At 48.1% G+C, this 20,015-nt stretch overlaps 1 protein-coding gene and 1 pseudogene across 2 annotated transcripts in view; both read left to right on the top strand.

Moving 5' to 3' along the window:
• Window positions 1–20,015, top strand: part of TCF7L1 (transcription factor 7 like 1) — a 158,981-nt gene that overhangs the window by 8,776 nt on the left and 130,190 nt on the right. The gene's annotated exons all lie outside the window — the stretch shown is intronic.
• LOC132214133 (small nucleolar RNA U3) lies at window positions 8,713–8,788 on the top strand (annotated as a pseudogene).

Here is a 20,015-nt window from a genome sequence, read left to right as displayed (position 1 = left end):
TGACTTACCTCAGTTGACTTTAAGTTTCTAAAATAAATTTCAGAATTTTAAACCTTTCCTTTTCATTATATGTATGTAGCCCACAGATTTTCATGGGAAAATGAACATTTAGTTTAGAAATACACTTCAAAGTTTGAAAACTGTAAAAATGTTTTCCACCCTGGCTGGGTAGTTTAGTTGGTTAGAGCATCGTCCGGATATGCTAATGTTGTGGGTTCGATCCCCGGTCAGGGTATATAAACAAACAACCAGTGAATGCTGGATGGGTGGAACAACAAATCTCAATCCCCCCCCCCGCCCATCCCTTCCCTTCTCTTTCTACAATCAATCAGTAATTGTTGTTTTTAAAGCAACCTGAACCTGACTTAAAAAAAATGTTTTCCTAAACATGGCCTTTTCAAGTGATAATTCTAGTTACCTAGAACAGGGAAGGTACTCATACTCCAAGCTGTTATAGCATTTTAGAAATCTTTTTTATTTAAGAGGAGAAACAAGGTCCCAAGTGCTCACCCTAATTATAGAAAGTAAACAAAGTATAAACAAAAAATCCACAAAAGAAGAAACTACAAATGACTACCCAGTATGTTTAACCTGCCATGTAATAAAAAGTGCTAATACAGTCGAATCATTTTTCAGCCACTACATTAACAACGAATTTGTCTTAATAAGACTCATAAATGCTGGCAAATGTATGGTAAAGTGGGTGCTCTATTTGCTGTTCTTGAAGAGTGTTAATAACCCCAGTCCCTGTGGAAAGCACTTGGCAATGGCTACCAAAACCTGAATATTTGTCATGGCTTCTGACCTGCTGGGAAGTAGATACTTGTTATTCCCATTTCACTGCTGTGCAGACAGACTTGCAGAGGTCAAGTATCTTGTCCAAGGTCATATTACTGGCAATCGACTGTGCAGAGATTTGAACTTGGTTGTGAGTCCAAAGTCTAGGTCTTCCCACTGCACCCGGTGACTTTACACAGTGCCTGATGTAACTAGCTCCTCCTCTTGGGGCAAGGGCACCGACCTCTGTTTTCCACTCAGAAGTCCTGATGTGAGTTATCAGTTGGGGGGAGGGGGGGTAGATTTGTTTCAGCTTCACAGAGTGGACCTGGGAATGTGCCTTCCCAATAAACAGTTGTATAAGCGAGTGAGTGGCTGTGGTTCCAGTTGTCCCTCCAGCATTGTGCTCCGGAGGGGTGAAGTCACCTTCAGTGGGTGGCCCCAGGAGCTTCACCGCACCCCCTCTTTCAGAGGCATAAGTGGTTATCTGCTAGCGTGTGAACTGTTTGGAACTCGGGGCCTGTTTTTCCTTGTTGAAATCAGAGAGGGTTAGAGGAACACTCGAGTGTGTCTTTGGTGTGGAGGAAGGCGGGAGGAGTATATTGGCTCGCTGCCTCTGTAGTTTGGATAACAGCGTCGTTTGGTTAACATACCAAGCTCCGGTGAACCAAGTGTTATTTGCAAACATTTCCTTATTGTTCATTTTATAAAGTATTTTATGAATTTTTAAAGTTCTCTAAGTGAAAAAGCAGTCCCATTCGTCTATAACTACTTCGGTAAACTGACTGTTAAATAAATAAATAACTAAACATTTACACAGAGAATTCTTTTGGAAATGGCAGAGGATTTATTAGTCCCTCCCCTCATCCTTTCTGTGTGTGTGTGTGTGTGTGTGTGTGTGTGTGTAAGATGGTTTGAAATTAGAAAAGGAATCAGGAAATTCAGTGCTTTTTCCTTCACTTCAGAAATTATCTTCCAGGTGGCCTCTTCCTGAAGCAGTAGTATGGTAGAAATATTAGTAAGAGGGCTTCTGGGTATGGTTGAGGGGAGGTACTTGGGGAGCTAGCTCAGCCCTCCCGGAAATCTGGGTGTTGCGAGGCACTACGTCTCAGTGAGATAGACGTCTTACTCCTCATTAAGTGAATGGGGCCACTATTTGTTCAAATGTCTGTAGAAAATGTGTGGGGAAACAGAAAGGTGTAAATAGGAGAGAGAGTAACTGTGGTTAAGAAATGGATGGATCTGCCGATAATGAAGAAAAACAGGAGAAGTAAGAATGAGTGGTATGAGAAGCTGATCAAGTCCAGATTCGTTGGCAGTAGAGATTTCTGATGTTTGGAACGACACTCTTCTCCATAAATTCCAAAAAGACTATGTCAGTCACGAATATCAGTTGGATTTTATAACACATACCTTCTGGGGTTGGGTTGGATGTCCCTCCCTGAGATTCTTCTAGAAGCAGCCAGCGCGGGTGCCCTGTCACCCTCACAGCTGGAAGGGGGACCGTCCAGCCCACCCCACTGGCGAGGAGCGCACGCTCGGGGAGATTGTGGACTTGCCCCAGATCGAGCAGTTATGAATGAAGGGAACATTACCCTCTTTACTCAGGGAGACCCACAGCAAGCCCGGCAAAGAGCAGGGCTACAGGAAAACTGCACCTCAGAATACTTTCTTTTTTTAAAAATATATTTTATTGATTTTTTACAGAGAGGAAGGGAGAGGGATAGAGAGTTAGAAACATCAGCGAGAGAGAAACATCGATCAGCTGCCTCCTGCACATTCCCTAATGGGGATGTGCCCACAACCAAGGTGCATGCCCTTGATCAGAATCGAACCTGGGACCCTTCAGTCTGCAGGCTGACGCTCTATCCACTGAGCCAAACCGGTTAGGGCTTGGAATACTTCTTTATGAAACCATACGTCTGACCCAGGAGAAGTGATTCTCAGACATTTGTTGAATGTTGGCAGCATGAATATTCAAACATCAATGTTTTTAAAAACAGCCTTGCAGGCACCGTTCACACCTGTTCCCACATCGAACCCATGCACATCTGATATTATAATCTGTTTTATCCACGAGGAAGCGGAGACTGTGAGAGTGGGCGAGGGACCGAGAGTCACCTCTCCAGAAGGTGGCAGAGCCATTATTCCAGCCACAATGCTGCAGTTCCCCTTTTACTGGAAGTTGACAGCCAGATTAATGTGAACATGCCATTTGGAGCAAGATACAAAGAAGTGGTTTGCACAAGTACAGGAAAAGATGAAGATTGAGTAGCGTCTCTGTATTCATTTTTTTTTTCAGTGGCATTTCCAACCCTTGGACTTAGGAGGCACTTTTAAATCGCTGGGGGAGCGTCAGACCCTTTTAATGGCTGTTCTCTCTACAGTTCCGGAGATGGCGATCATTGCAGTCTAAATCTTTCGTTGCTTTTCTGTGCTCTGCAACTCCTTTTTCCCCCTTCAGTATCCCTTGTGTGTTCCTTCTGACATCGTGAGGTGGTAAGCTTGGTTCCTTAGATACCATGATATCTAATATTATTGTGTGCCTCTGCTGACTTGGTCTATTGCCTACTTCCTACTCCTGGCCACTCCTGATTTCTTGTACATGCATGAATATTATTTTGTGTATAAACTAGAGGCCTGGTGCACGAATTATTGCACAGGTGGGGTCCTGCTGGCCTGCACCGATGGGAGCTGATTGGGCCGGACCGTCAGGGGAGAGGGGACATGGGAGGTTGGCCAGCCAGCCCCACCCCCAATTAGGGTGGGAGGGGCTGATTGGGGGCAGGGCTGACCAGGGGGAGGGGCCACCAGGGGTTGGCTGGCTGGCCCTGCCCCCAATCGGGGTGGGGGGACCGGGCCAGCCAGGAGGAGGGGCCCCGGGAGGTTGGCTGGCCAGCTCCACCCCTGATCCGTCTTGGGCCGGCCAGGGGGAGGGACCAACCCCGGATTGGGCCAGTTGGCTGGCTGCAGTGCATGTCATAGCGACCGGTTGTTCTGGTCATTCCTGTCGTTCTGGTCGCTTGGCTTATATATATGTAGATTGGATATAGTCAATGCTTATTAATTATATTATCTATTTAAACTTTTCTAGGTGGGATGCATAGAGGAGAGGTCTAGGAGAAATGTTAGACGTACATGAGATAAATACACTTTATACCTCTACTTTACAACATAAGCTTTTCTGTTATAAAATGCTTGCCAGGGCCCTAGCTGGTTTGGCTCAGTGGATAGAGAGTCAGCCTGCGGACTGAAGGGTCCTGGGTTTGATTCTGATCAAGGGCACAGGCCTGGGTTGCGGGTTCGATCCCCAGTAGGAGACGTGCAGGAGGCAGCCGCTCAATGATTCTCTCGCATCATTGATGTTTCTCTCCCTTTCGCTTCCTCTCTGAAATCAATAAAAATGTATTTAAAAAAAATAAAAAATAAAATGCTTGTCAGGGAGAGGAGACATGGGTGCTGAAGCTTTGGAGTGAGAAATAAATCGTCTTCAGAAGGGTGTTCCCAGGCCCTCTCAGGGGAGGTAATGCAGGTAGGGGCTGTGGTGGTGAGGGTGGCTTTGGATTCCCCTTAACCCTTTCTATGCCATAAGTGTCTATGGACGCATTTAAATTCAGAATATCGTGGCGTGTGGGGGTGGTTTCCGTTTTGGACACATGGCAGTTAACTGGTTAATAAGCAGTTGCACTGAGAGATGAGAGAGGAACATGGTGGAGAGAAGCCCGAGGCCTTGGGATGGAGCAGCATGCTCCACTGACAGGCCACCCCTTTCCCTTGGGCTGCCAGTATGTCTCAGGCCAGGGACTTGGCCACAGTCGGCCAGGCCTTGAACCCCAGCCCAGCCCTGGTCTGGCTCGGTGCCTCTGTGCCCCAGGGCTTTCTTCAGCAAAATGGGGATAATATTAGTATTTGAGGTCACTGAATTAATGTTTTGGCTAAATGGACTGTGTTTTAAAACCAGGATTTGTCCAAGGCTAAAACGAAATAGCAACATTGTAAAATGAATTTCTGGGATATAAAAAGTAATAATAGGCCTGGCTGGGTGTCTCTGTTGGAGCATTCTCCCAGACACCAAAGGGTGGTGGGTTTGATTCCCAGTCAGGGCATATACCAAGGTTTCGGATTTGATACCAAGGCAACTGATCGAAGTTTCTCTCTCACTTTGATGCCTCTCTCTGTTTCTCCCCCCTTCCTCTCCAAAAAAAAAAAATCAATAACAAACATAGCCTTGGATGAGGATTAAAACATTAAAAAAAGTAATAAATGTCATCAAAATAATGTACAGTATTCTTATAACTTTATTAAGATGTTTGGTGGCCAAAAAATTTAAATCAATACTTTAATAAGTGGGTTTTTCTTGCAGTATTTAAAAATATTTTTATAGGAAATGATTGAATGGCATAGTCTGGGGAAACCAGAAATGCTGAAACAAAAGTAATTAGTACATCAACTTCAGAACTTAGTGCAGGTTTTCAGTTTACATGGATTTCAGTTCCCTTTGCAAAGAGTTAACATGTCACTTTAACAGAATTGCCAGTTTGTGTGAGTTCTTAATCAAGTGACTATCAACAGGATGGTATATACATACAACTAATTAACATATGTGGAATTTATGTGCATTTGATCCTTGTACAAATCCGTGTATAAGTGGAGCTACACAGTTCCAACCGTGTTGTTTAGCAGTCAACTGTATATATACAGGGTGGGACACAAGTAGGTTTACAGTTGTTTGTACATAAACTAATACTATCTTATCTAATAATAGACAGACATGGTAATTAACGGTACCTCTGACACGCTTCCCATTGGCTAATCAGGATGATATGCAAATTAACTGCCAACCAAGATGGCGGCCGGAAGCCAGGCAGCTGAAGCGAACAGGAGGCTTGCTTGCTCCAGTGATGGAGGAAGCCAAGGTTCCCCGCCTGCCACTGCCGGCCTCTGAGCTGCACTCTAAGCAATTATGTTGCAATTATAGAAGCTAAACAATCCCCAGATACCTGCTTTCAGCCAGCTGGGCCTCAGAGCTGGAGTTGCAACAGTGTTTCAGTTATAGAAGCTAAACAAAGCCCAGATACCTGCTTTCAGCAGCCGAGGTCTCAGAGCTGGAGCCAAGCCTCAGAGCTAAAGCTGGCTCTCAGCTCCAGTTACAGCCATAGAAGGTAAATAAATCCCAGAAAAAGAAAAAAAGAAAAAAGGAGAGGTTGAGAGCTTCAGTCACCCGCCAGCCTGAAAACGGCCCTCATCCCCTCACCCAAACTGGGCAGGCACCCCAGTGGGGACCCCCACCCTGAAGGGGGTGTGACCAGCTGCAAAAAGCCATCAGCCCCTCATCCAGGCTGGCCAGGAACCCAAGCAGGACCCCCACCCTGATTCGGGACACCCTTCAGGGAAAACCAGCCAGCCCCCACCCGTGCACCAGGCCTCTATCCTATATAGTAAAAGGGTAATATGCAAACTGACCCTAACAGCAGAAGGACTGGGAATGACTGGTCACTATGACACACACTGACCACCAGGGGACAGACGCTCAATGCAGGAGCTGCCCTCTGGTGGTCAGGGCGCTCTCACATGGGAGGAGCTCTGCTCAGCCACAAGCCAGGCTGATGGCTGCCAGTGCAGTGGTGGTGGTGGGAGCCTCTCCCGCCTCAGCAGCGTTAAGGATGTCCAACTGCAGCTTAGGTCTGCTCCCCGCTGGCAAGTGGACATCTCCCAAGAGCTGCCAGGCTGCCAGAGGGATGTCTGATTGCCATCTTAGGCCCAATACCCCCGGGAACAGGCCTAAGCCAGCAGGTGGTCATCCCCCGAGGTGTCCCAGACCACGAGAGGGCACAGGCTGGGCTGAGGGGACCCCCCACCCCCCACCGAGTGCACACATTTTTGTGCACCGGGCCTCTAGTCTATAATAATAAAAGTGTAATATGCTAATTAGACCAGACATCCTTCTGGATGACCTTCTGGACGAAGCTGGGGCTGCGAGGGCCAAGGTGGTCGCTGTGGTGGGCGGGGGGCCAAGGCAAAGGCAGCTGCGGCAGCTGGGGCTGAGCCCCTTGCACGAATTTCGTGCATTGGGCCTCTAGTAATTAATAAATAATATAAGAATAAACGCTGTTTCACGTACTCACAACTGTAAACCTACTTCTGCTCCACCCTGTATATGTATAAATTAATTTAACTTTTTATTTTGGAGTAATTTCAGACGCAGAAAAAGATGTGAAACAGTATGAAGAATCCCATGGAGTTTTCTCTAGATTTCCCAAAATGTTAACATTGACTACATTTCCTTTATCTTTCTCTCTTTCTATAACTTTTGAGAATAAGTTACAGACACAATGCCCCTTTGCTCCTAGATAACTTCATGTGTCTGTTCTTTTTCAAAAAAAATGGTTAGTTTTTTTTATTTATACTTTTATTTATTGAACTTATTTTGGGGTTCCATTGGTTAATAAAATTACACAGATTTCAGGTATACAATTCTATAATATATCAGTATATATTGTGTTCACCACCCAAGTCCAGTCTCCTTCCATGACCTTTTATTCCCCCTTGACCCTCTTCTACCCTCGCCCCCCCCCCCCATGTGTATGTTCTAGAACCAAGGATATTTACCACAATATAGTTATCACAATCAGGAAATTAACACAGAGGTAGCCCCATTGTCTCATCTACAGATCTTACTCAGATTTTGACAATTGTCTTTCTAATGTCTTGTAGCAAAAATTTGGTCTGGGGGTAGATCCAGCATGAGTCGAAGTCACATGTCACACTTTGTTGTCTAAAATAGTTTTCAGTCCGAATGTGTCTCTTGTGTTCTTGACTTTTGAAGATGACAAACCTTTTATTTTGTAAAGAACCATGACTTTTGCTTTTTTCAGATGTGTCTTCATGATTAGGTTAGGTGTTTATTTAGGGCAAGAACACTGCCTAGTTGATGCGTCATTGACATGTACTTCTCAGTGCTTCTCCGAGGAGCCATCTATTTTCCCATTATGGGCGGTGTCCATTTGGATCACTCGGTTAAAGTGATACTGCCAGGTTTCTGCAAGAAAGTTCTATTTTTCCTCTTTGTAATTTAATGAGTATCTTGCGGGGAGATCCTTTGTGACTGTAGGAATATCTCATTTTCCACCAAACTTTCATCCACTGGTTTTATTATTCATTGGTGTTTCTTGCGAGACACAATTACTTCTGAGGTAGTGGCCAAATTGATGAGCACATTTTTAAAGTTTGACGTTGTAGTGCAGAAAGTTATTTCTCGGCTGTATAAGTTGTTAGTTGTCTCTGTAATATACTTGTGAATATTAAATAGATGAAGGAACAATATATTTCTGGTCCCTCATTTTTTTTTTATAAAAGTTTCTTTTCATGGTTTTTAATATCTGTATTATGTCTGGATCAAAGACGATTAATCACAGAATTATGGTACATTCTCTTAAAATCTTGTGAAATATTGAGGTAGCAAATTGACATTCTGCTCTGCATTCTAAATAGGATGTAAAGAACTTCCTAATTAAGTTTTTAGTTTTTTATCTGATGCCTCCCGTGGAGTTTCTCACAGTCTGGATTTTGTCAAATGCAACCCCATGATGTCTTTTAACATGTTTTTCTATCCCCTGTAGTTCTTGAAAAGTGTTAGTTGGATTTAGATTTTTGATCAAGATTCAGGGGTCTCCCTTTCTCTTTCCTTTTAAATTTATTTTTGCAAGACTCTTTCATCAATGTTGGTCTTACATCGGGAGACACTTAATGTCTGGTTGTCTCTGTGATATTAGCAGCCACTGATCATCATCACCCACATCCTTTACTTCATTATCGATTTCAAAAATGGTGAATTCCTTCTTTCATCTATCGGTGTAATATTTTTTAAAAGAGACACTGCTAAGACTATACTTTCAGGGATCATTTCTATAGTTCGTTACTAAAAGAGACACTGCTAAGACTATACTTTCAGGGATCATTTCTATAGTTCATTACTAAAAGAGACACTGCTATTAGTTACCTTTAATCAGGTCAGCAAACTAAGATCCATAGGTGAAATCCAATTCACTACTTATTTTTGTAAATAAAGTTTTATTAGAACCCGGTTATGTGCATTCATTTGTGTAACGTCTATGGCTGCTTTTGCACTACAAGGGCTAAGTTGAGTAGTTGTGATGAGGCCGTACATAGCCTATAGAGTTGAAAACATCTGGCACTTTGTGGAAAAAGTTTTCTAACCTCTGCTCTAGATCACATGGGAAAGGCAGTCTTTCATTTATTTACCAGTGGTCAGTTGGTTTCCTATTACCCTGCAATGAAGCTATGATATCTAAAAAATATATCATTATAGACTCATGTACAGTAGGTCCTCAGGTTATGTCGGAGATCCGTTCCTACGGCGCCACGTAACGTGATTTTCACCATAAGTCGAAACCCACCTACATAAGCACCTATGTCACTCACATGGAGCACATACACAGCAGTGATGAAGTGAAACAGTAAAAAAAAATTAGAAGAAAGATAACAATTTCTGACCTTTACTTGTGTTAAATAAATAATAAAAAACATAAAGCACATATGTCAAAATGATGGAACTTTTTTTTTATAAATACTGTAAATGGGAGATGGCAATGTAACCACGAAACGACGTACGTTGAGTCCAAGATAACCCGAGGACTGCCTGTATTTAAATCTCTTTAGTGTATTTCAGTCCATTTATAATTATTACTAGAGGCCCAATGCACGAAAATTCGTGCAAGGGTAGGCCTTCCCTCCTCCGACCGCCCACAGGCACCTGGGACCCGGGTTGGCTTCCCTCCAGCCCTGGCTTCGTCATGAAGGACGTCTGGAATACGTCCGGTCTAATTAGCATATTACCCTTTTTAAAAAATATATATTTTATTGATTTTTTTACAGAGAGGAAGGAAGAGGGATAGAGAGCTAGAAACATCGATCAGCTGCCTCCTGCACACCCCCCACTGGGGATGTGCCTGCAACCAAGGCACATGCCCTTGACCGGAATCGAACCTGGGACCCTTTAGTCTGCAGGCCGGCGCTCTATCCACTGAGCCAAACCGGTCAGGGCACATATTACCCTTTTATTATTATAGATCCTTACTGATATTCAGATCGCCCCACCTGTGGTCAGTGGAAGCCTCTCCAAGTCCTCACGTCCTTGATGCTTCCCTGCCTCCTGGAACGGCAGGATGTTCCAGGATCTTGTGCATTCCCTGCCCCGGACCTGCAGCCAGCCATTCCTAGCAGGAGCTCTGATTCCTTTTTCAGTGAAATATGTGACTTAGAAGCAATAGTCTGAACGCGGGGGGTGCATATACAGCTCCTAAATGTTCTGTTTACTGTTAGTTCACCAAGCAATTCCACGGGGTTCAGAAGCACAGTTGATCCTTGAACCTGTACAAGTTTGAACTGCGAGGGTCTTGTTTTTATGTGGACCCACAAGTAAGTAGACCTGTGCAGTTCAAACTGGAGTTGTTCAAGAGTTGACTGTAGAATGTAAGATGCCTGCTGTAATATTTTTTACTTTTTATTTATTGATTTTAGAAAGACATTGATTTGTTTCACTGACTTATGCATTCATTGGTAGATTCTTGTGTGTGCTCTGACTGGGGATCAAATCAGCAAACTTGGCCTATTGGGAAGACGCTCTAACCAATGGAACTACAGGCCAGGCCGCCTATTGTAATTTAAAAACATTTCATAAACACTTATTTGCTCTAAAAGTATATAATGTTCTCATTTTAAATGTAGTCTTAACATTAGTAATCCTGTTAATTAATCTTATCTATACTATATATATAAAAGGCTAATATGCTAAGTGTCCGACCATCCGACCAGTCACTATGACACACACTGACCACCAGGGGGCAGACGCTCAACGCAGGAGCTGCCGAGCTGCAGTGACTTGACAGCGGCGGTTCTCGGGTGACGCACCTTAAAACCAGAGAGGAGGGAGCCTGGTTCCTTGCGGGGCCCCGCGATTCCACCTTCGGCCGTAGGTTATGTTGTTGCTGGGGCACCGATGGCCCCGAATCTGGTGTACTGCACACTTGTGTTTGCGTTCCACTCCCTGTACGACAGCAACTTCGCAGAGTGCCCTCTTTCACTGTGGGACCCGTGGGGGATGTTGGAGAGCTAGTTTTGGCCTGATCCCCGCAGGCCAGGCCGAGGGACCCCCACCTGCCAGAGTGACCCCACTCACTCCGCAGATGCTGGGGAGGGACCGCAGGAGGTTGGCTCCAGAGCATGTCCGGCCCGTCTAGCCCAGTCCCGCCCCTCTGGCCACCTTCTAATTAATTTCCTTTCAATGTGCATGGGTCACTAGTTTATTTAATAATTGTAGCTGTACATTACAGTTGCTTTCTATATAAGATTAATATCTTTCATGTTTATATTTTACTAGGGGCCCGGTGCACGAAATTCGTGCACTGGGTGTGTGGGGGGGAGTGTCCCTCAGCCCAGCCTGCCCCCTCTCACATACTGGGAGCCCTCAGGCGTTGACCCCCATCACCCTCCAATCGCAGGATCGGCCCCTTGCCCAGGCCTGATGCCTCTGGCCTAGGCGTCCGGCCCGAGCAGCGGGAACCTGCAGTGGCAGCGGGGGGCGCCGTGATCGCGCGGGCTCCACCCCTGCTCCTGCAGGATGCCTCTGACTGAGGCGTCGGCCTGGGCAGCGGGGACCCACAGCTGCAGCGGCCCCTCGATTGTGGGCTCCGCTTTAGGCCCAGGCAAGGGGCCCCTAACTCCTGGGACTGCCAGCTTCGACCGTGCCCAGCTCCCATTGCTGGCTCCACCCCTACTTCCTGCTATCACTGGCCAGGGCGGCAAAGGCACCTGATTCTCTGATCATGGCTGGGGGGCAGGGCAAAGGCGGCCCCAGGGCCGCCTTTGCCCTGCCCCCCAGCTCTTAGCTCCCCGCTGGGTTTCTGATCACTGTCAGTGGCAGGGGGCTTCTTCCTGCTTTCCCTTTCGCCTCCCTGCATTGTGCCTCCATATGCAAATTAACCGCCATCTTGTTGGCAGTTAACTGCCAATCTTAGTTGGCAGTTAATTTGCATATAGCCCTGATTAGCCAATGAAAAGGGTATCGCCGTACGCCAATTACCATTTTTCTCTTTTATTAGTGTAGATTCTTTCAATTAAAATATAGATATATACTTCTGCCACCTGATAGCATTTGAACAGATAAAGTTCATAAGGAGATTTCCACGGGAGTTACATATAGAATGCTTCCCTGTTTTTGAAAGGGCATGTTCAGATAATGACAGCAGATCAAACATGCTTCCTTTCCTTGTTTCCTCCGTGGTTACATTAAGTAGACACGTTGGTCACCTCTGTGATCACATGGTCATCGATCAGGCAGAAGTTCAGGCCTTCTCAAGATTGAAGCTGTAGCTGAGTAACAGATTTCCATCGAATGCTGAGTCACGGGCCATATTTTGATACATTCCTAGGACCTACCTCCTACTTGCAAAGACTAAATAAGGTTGTACACATGCCTATAGAACAGCTCCTGGCACACAGTAAGGGCTTTGTTAAGGTTAAGTCTTTATTACCTTTAGTGGCCCTGGGTTTTCAGGATGTCCCTAGCCCCTATAAAGTTCAGTCGCTAAACTCCACCGTTCCCTGGGCACTTAGTCATATTCAGTTTTGGATTTCTAGATCTCTAGGCTTCATACTCTTGACCCTGGCTGCCATGGTTTCCTTGAGCTTACCCTGGCACAGCGCCTTGCACATAAAATCTGCATGTGTATGAATATTTGTTATTATTTATTTACATTCCCTTTTTTATGCATAGTATGTAATAAACGGCAAAAACCTGTCTTTCTCTTGGACAATTTTAGGCTAGCAAGGGAAATCACTGTTCACGTCTAGCATCTTTCAGGGTATAATCTCTTTGATAATTTCATCATTGGTGGTTGATCGTTTTTGTTTTACTTTTTATGAACCTTTTCTCAATTTAGCCCAGCATTGAGGCTTGTGCCTCTGTTTAAAAATAGGGCAGATGCCTATGCTAGAGCTAGAACTTTGTGTCTGGCCCGCTAGTGGGTGGCTGGGGACTTTATTTCTTCTGTGATACTGGGAGATGTGGACGACATATGTTTTCACAGGCCTGTGCCAAGGAAAATACTTTAGAATTACATTAGCAAATCCAAGGTATTTTGGCTGTTTGGAGAGGACACATGATAGTTTTCCAGTTATATGAACAAGAGCTTTTGTTTTATGCAGAAGTTTCTTATAGGCTCTGAGAACAATAGTGCCTCTATCAGCATTTCTCAGAGAAACATCCTTGGGATGCTGATAGGTAGGACATCCCAGGCTCCGTTTCTGCAGGGCTTCTCCGGCCGTTAGCATGCTAAGGTGCACCAGGAATCTCTCAGGGGAGTGTACTGTGCAGGATTCCTCCGACTTAATTTGACCAAGGCTTTCCTTGTGTTTAGAATACTGCCTTCCCCCCCCCCACAGCCCCACCTCACACAGAAGTCTCACCTCACACTCCCTGCCCCGCGGCTTTGATGCCGTTTGCTGCGGCACATTCTCAGCTCTCTGTCCATGAGCGCCTTTCACTGCTGGTAAATACGTGGCCCAATCATGATCCGATGCAGACGCTGTTTCCTCTGGATCCTGAACTCACTGCAGAAGGCAGGGAGAAGACCTGTTTTGTACTCTGTTGTATTCTCAGCACCAGGCAAATAGAAGGTCCGCCGTCAATATTGGTTGAGTGAAGGAAGGAACAATAGAACCCTTTCTTTCCAGGTAGTGCTCGACAAAAACCCACCTTGGGAACCGTAGATTGGTCTATGGTACTAGCCTTACTCTTGGTACTTTGCTTTCAATTTTTTTCGCCCCCAATGTGGATAATTAGTATTCTGTAGATCTTCATAATTCTGCTCCATTTACTCAGCGCATCCAGCTAGCAGGGACCTGTCAGTGTATTAAAAGGTGAGGCTCCGTGTTTGAAATAACTCGCCTCGGTGGTCCACCGTGCATCCGCCAGCATTGGAACCTTAATTTCCTGATACCTGTCTTAGGGCCTGTTACCCAGAGGCCTGCTGTAGCCCGTTGTACGTGAATAAGAACGAGTGTTGGAGACTGTTGGGGGCAGGGGGAGTCAGCTGCCCCTTTGTACACTAATGAACGCAGGCCGGACAAAAGGCCCAGCGTGGTTTTCAAGCGCAAGTTTGGCTCATATGCGGTCCTCCGTGAAGATTATGATCTTGGGTAAATTAAAAACAAATGTTAAAGAAGTCATAATGAGGCAGAAAGGGAGTTCAGGGTTCTTGTTTTTAAAAGCTTGAGGTAAACAGAACTCTCTTTAAGGCAGATGTTCATCTCCCCTCCTCCCCTTTACCTCTGTGTTCCATTTTATGATGACTCTTCATTTTTAATTAAATTAGCGAGGTGGAGAGATGCGGACCTATGGTCCCATGTCCGTGTGCACAAGCCTGGTTCACCAAGACACTAGCTCCGCTGAAGTGGGGAAACAGAAGTTTCATCCAATCCGCTAACACGGTTGGCAGAATGCCCTCTTCTGAGGAATGACCCCAGCGGCCTGCTGCCCAGGGCGGCTCCCTTTTCCTCGGGCGGGCGTGCTCCAGGCGAGCGGTGGAGCTTTGGGGAGGGAGCGCACAGAACCCCGCTGTGTTCTCCCCCGGGCTGCGCTCCCCAGCACATTCTTGAGGGAGCTGGGAGCCCGGGCCTGGCAGGTTTAGGCACTAAAAGGGACTCTGTATGTAAAAGCCAAATTAAGTCTGCAGGCAGCCTTTACGGGCACAGTAACCGTTTTACAGATGGAAGGAAGCTCAAAAGCACTGTGTATGTGTGCAGTCTCACTCCCCGTAAAGTTTCCATGAGCACACTGCAAGGGCGCTGTACCCAGAAACTCAGCGCCCCTGTTCTCATTCTGCTCGCCGCTTCGCCCCGTCAGAGGGCGCCTCATTATTCCGCACGTGACTTTTTTATTTTTTGAACAAGGGACCTCAGAGATACTATTTTCCCCATGGATTTTAGTGACAGTGGATGTTAGTTACAGTTGAGGAAACGGAGGCCCTGGAAGATGAGGAGGATTCCTAACGTCACTGAGCTAATGAGAAGCATAGCAGGACTCGTACCCAAGTTTTTCTTCTCTCTGGACAGGACTTCCTGCAGTGGCAATAGCTTTATTCTCTGAGTGTTTGTCTGTGTCCCAGAGGGGTATCCCATACACTAACTCGTCCCTCAGAACGACGCTGTGAGTGGGACGTGGTTTTTCCCGCCTTATTCTAGAGGACATCAAGGTCCAGGGCAGGGACAGACGTGCCATGATGGCTTGTGTGAGCTTGAGGGACCTGGCCTGGACAGGTGAAGATGCTGACCTGGGTGGCCTGGAGATTGCTTCCGGGAGCTGTGCTCTGAGGTTCCACTTTGGAAACGTCGATAATGCCTGAACTCTGAGAAACCAGAGCTATAGAACCTGTCGATTCCAGTCCCACTGCCCTCTGGTGGGTCGGTGGCACCTGCTGGGGAGGCCTCTGGATGGAGAGCAGGAACCATGATGCCTGGGCCCAGGGGGAGCTGGGTGGGGCCGGACAAAAGAGACCCCCACTGGCTTTCCTGCCGTCCCCTCCTTCCTCCCTCCTTCCCTGCTCTGGGGAGGTCCCGGGGTTAGTAAGAGGTGAGGGGCAATTGTGGTAATTGCTCATCATTTGTGCAGACATGGCTTTAAGAGGTGCCTCCTGGGTTGGAGAGAGGCTGGGGACTCTGGTCAGGGTCTTGCATGGAGGACCCAGAGGAAAGCAAGCATTGCGTGGGGAGGAGGGAAGGTGTAGAGCCTTCTCCTAGTAGTTAGCTTTAGATACTCCCAGGTGTGAAGAAGCAACCAGCCTCACAGGCATGGAAGCTAAGCGCCGGCTGTGTGTGCAGAAGGCAGGGCAGCCGCTGGGAGAGCTGGTGGGAATCCAGGTGTGGCCCACGACATCGGCCAGAGCCTCCCCCAGCCTCGGCTCCCTCAGTCTAGCCCAGGACGCCTGCTCCTGTAGCCAAACCCGAGGCACTGACCCAGGAGCCCACTCCATTGGCTTCCTGTCCCCTCAGACGAGGGCGCTTTTTTTGTTTATTCTTTCTCAAGGACATTTTTTCCATTGATTTTTAGAGAGAGTGGAAGGGAGGGGGAGAGACAGAGAGAGAAACATCGATGTGAGAGAGACGCATTGATGGGTTGCATGTGCACGCACACACCCCAGCTGGGGCCGGGGATCGAGCCTGCAACTGAAGAAAGTGCCCTTGACCAGGAATCGAACCCAAGACCCTTCAGTCTGCATGCCGACGCTCTGTCCACTGAGCCAAACCGGCTAGAGCTGGCGTGGGCACTTTAGAGCACAGGCAGTGCCCGCCCCTCTGCCCGAGATCCCTCTGGGGTCTGGTGCCCAGGAGACCATTACATGATTCTGTGTGCAGCTAAAACCCATCCAGAGCTTTGAGGTCCCAACTCTCCCACCGCTGTTTTAGCACTTTTTAGATGGATCTTGTTGGGAGATAGGAGCCTGTTGAGAAATAATGCCTGACCAGATCTTTTGCCGAGAGAGGTTTGAGGGCAGAGAGAAAGCCTGCATTGCAAGTCCTGAGAAAAATTGTGTTTGAAGTGTCCAAATCGCTTTAGTTTAGGCTGTATTAGTTTTGGGGGATGATAAAGTTTCCTGTCTGTTTTTTTTTGGATGGGGGGGAATTCTGGGCTTTCTGCTATGGATGTATCTTTCATCTACGTGTCCTGCTTTAATAAAATGTTATTATGCCTCGCTGTAAGTGGATAATTGAGCAGAATAGCATGCTAATTTATTTCTCGGTGGGGCCCGCGGGAAGGCCTGGTTCTTTGGAAATGGTCCAAAACTAAATAGCCACAGCTCACCTGCAGACGGGCCTCCTGGCACCAAGACAGGCTGGAACCTCTGCCACGCCCTTCTGACTGTCCTGAGAAGGTTGTTCCCACCCTAACAGAGGTCTCCGTTATTGGCGAACTGGGCCTTTAAATCTGACCGTGTTTCCATCTCTGGTACAGATTGTCTTCCCTCAGGCAAGTTTCTGTCTGGAGCTGGCTCTGAGGATGTGGAAGTACAATCGGGCTTTGTGGCGGAGGAGGGCTCTGCAGGGCCCTGGAAGGTGGGGTTCGGCCTTGTGTAAATAAATAGCAGCAGGCTCCAGCTTCAGGAAAAGGGGATTCCTGGAATGAGAGAGACTGGCGCTCAAGACAGGAAACTCTTCCTGGCTTTTCTGCAGCCTCTGCAGCTTCTTCTAGCCCCGCTGTCCTTTCGTGTGGCCCACGGGCAGGCCTGCCGTTCTCCCGGAGCTGCCCCGGTCCAGCCACGGACCCTCCGGAACCTGCTCTGCACCCCTGTTGTCATCCACAGAGACACGCTTTGCCCTGGGGAGGCACGTCCTGAGCTTGGCTGTTCTGGTCACTCAGGAAACAGGCAGGCAGCGTCCCCCCTCCCCCCCACAACCCCCCTCACAGCTTTCCTCTGGTCTTTTCGTGTCGGGCATTATCTGCTGCCGAGTAGTGTCCTCTCCACAATGAACCTGGAGGCCGTGAGGGCGTCTGTAGCTGCTTGCCCTCTGGAAGGTCTGGTGGGGGGTGGAGAGAGACAGGTGGGACCATTCCTACTGCTCCCCATCACTGCCTGCCCCTGGCCGGTTTGGGGTGCAGGCTCTCTGACATCAGGCGTGGGAGGAGCCCTGAAGAAATTAAAGACCATATTCAGGCCTTCTTGGCCCAAGGCCCGGGGAAGCCTTGAAGAGGGGGTGCTGGGGGAGAAGAGTGACATCTGGCTCTTCAAGGCCCCCTCCAGCAGGCCTGGTCCGGAACCAAATACCCTGCTGGTCCCGCCGCCTGGCAGCCCCTCCTGCCACGCCCGCCCGCTTCCTTGTGCCGCTCACAAGTCCTTCTTTGGCTCCCTCTCTCCATCCGCTGCTGAGGGGCCCCGCTTCCTCCACAGCATCCCTGTCGCCCTGGCTCACTCCCCCAGGTGCTCTGACGGATGGGCACTTGCCGCTCGGGGCTTCAGAGCCCGTGGGCCAGAGGGGAGCTCTGCAGGGTGAGCCCAGGTGGGGCCCGGGGACACTGTCACATGGTCACAGGGAGGAAGGGCATTCGCGGCCGCGTCCCATCTCCAGTCAGTGCTTTTCTCCTTCTACCTAAAGATTCGTTGATACTTGTTTCTTTTTAAATCTTAAAAAAAAATAAAAAAAAATAAAAATTAAGATACATGCCAAAACCGGTTTGGCTCAGTGGATAGAGCGTCGGCCTGCGGACTGAAAGGTCCTGGGTTCGATTCCGGTCAAGGGCATGTACCTTGGTTGCGGGCACATCCCCAGTAGGAGGAGAGCAGGAGGCAGCTGGCCGATGTTTCTCTCTCATCGATGTTTCTAACTCTATCCCTCTCCCTTCCTCTCTGTAAAAAATCAATAAAAAAATAAAATAAAAAAATTAAGATACAGGAAATGTGACTCCTTTTGGTGCACAGTTTTATGAGTTTTAACATATAGATCTGTATCGCCACCACCACCACCACCACCTCCACCTCCACCACCTCCACCACCTCCACCTCCACCTCCACCACCTCCACCACCTCCACCTCCACCTCCACCTCCACCTCCACCTCCACCTCCACCTCCACCTCCACCACCACCACCACCACCTCCACCACCACCTCCACCACCACCTCCACCACCACCTCCACCACCTCCACCTCCACCACCACCACCACCACCTCCACCACCACCTCCACCACCTCCACCTCCACCACCACCTCCACCACCTCCACCACCACCTCCACCACCTCCACCTCCACCACCACCTCCACCACCTCCACCTCCACCACCACCTCCACCACCTCCACCTCCACCACCTCCACCACCACCTCCACCACCACCTCCACCACCTCCACCTCCACCACCACCACCACCACCTCCACCTCCACCACCTCCACCACCTCCACCTCCACCTCCACCACCTCCACCACCTCCACCGTTCCAAGTCCCTAAAATTCCTGGTGCCGCCCCCTGTGGGCATATCCTCCTCCCACCTCGTTTCCCCTGGCAACACGGCTCTGTTCTCCAGCTCGCTCCAAGGATTTGTCGGCCACATTATGTGCATCTTCCCAGAAATTTTTATTGGGACCTATTAGTGTTAAGATAAAAACATGAAAATCAAGTCCTCTTCTGAAAGCCCCGCCCCTTCCTGTGCCCCCCATTCTAACTGCGCTGAGCTCCCACACCTCAGAACGCCCCCAGGACGGGCCAGTCAGCCTTCACTCACCCAGCGTTCTCCCTCCCCATCTCCTCAGCCCTGTCTCCGGTTCCATTTTTAATCCATTCCACCCTGTTCTCCTGCTCATAGCAAAGACGCTTCTCTTAGCCCAGGGCTCCGAAGTTATGCATTTTAGGAAGACGCAGATACATTCTGAGTTTCAAGGAATGCTGTCTGTAATAACTCTACGCTGGAGATTGCCCAAGGGAGGAAGAGGAGTTGAAAGAAAGTGCACAGGAAACTCTTGACAATGGATTTGAACCCATCTTTTAAAGTCTTGGTACATCTTTAAAAAAAGAAAAAAAAAGTCGAGAGGCTTAATTTTGTTCCAATAGATCATTTGCAAACCTCAGCGAGAACCCACAAATCATTCCTGTTTAATTGGAGAGAGACAAGGGGTGGCTGTCCGGTCTGACTGGGCTCCCCGTGCTGGGGTGGAAGAATTAGGTCCACAGATGTGGGATCCATCAGCCCCAGACAGATGAATGCCCCTGCTGGGCTGGCTGTGGGGCATGTGTCTGCGTAGCTAAGGATTTACCATTCACCTTGCCCTCTGGAAAAAATCGACTTCCCCTGCCCACCTCCTGAGTACGTGACAGCTTTGACTCAGGAGAGAGATTTTTCTCATTTCATGAAGTGTTGGCTCTGGAGTCTCCAAGATAAGTTGCAGTTGCCCAGTTTTTCTGGTAAATTTTCAGATTCTCTGGCGGTTTGGAGGCATGGATGAATTCAGGATACTTTTTAGGGCAAATACAGCCTATAAAATGTGATTTGGGTGCTTGGTGTCCGTGCCAGAACTTGAAGTGATGGGTCCGTGTGCGAGGAGAACCGAGAGGTCCGTCCGTCGGATGTAGTTTTCTTGAAGGTGAGAAGCTGGGTCCTGAGCTGGGGGAGGAGGGAGGGGCGCTGCGGGGCGGGGGCGGGGAGCAGGGCGTTGACTTAAGAGGAAGGGAATGAGGGC

This window comes from Myotis daubentonii, chromosome 12, assembly GCF_963259705.1.
Source record: "Myotis daubentonii chromosome 12, mMyoDau2.1, whole genome shotgun sequence".
NCBI lineage: Eukaryota > Metazoa > Chordata > Mammalia > Chiroptera > Vespertilionidae > Myotis > Myotis daubentonii.
This window is presented reverse-complemented; position numbering and strand designations above follow the sequence as displayed.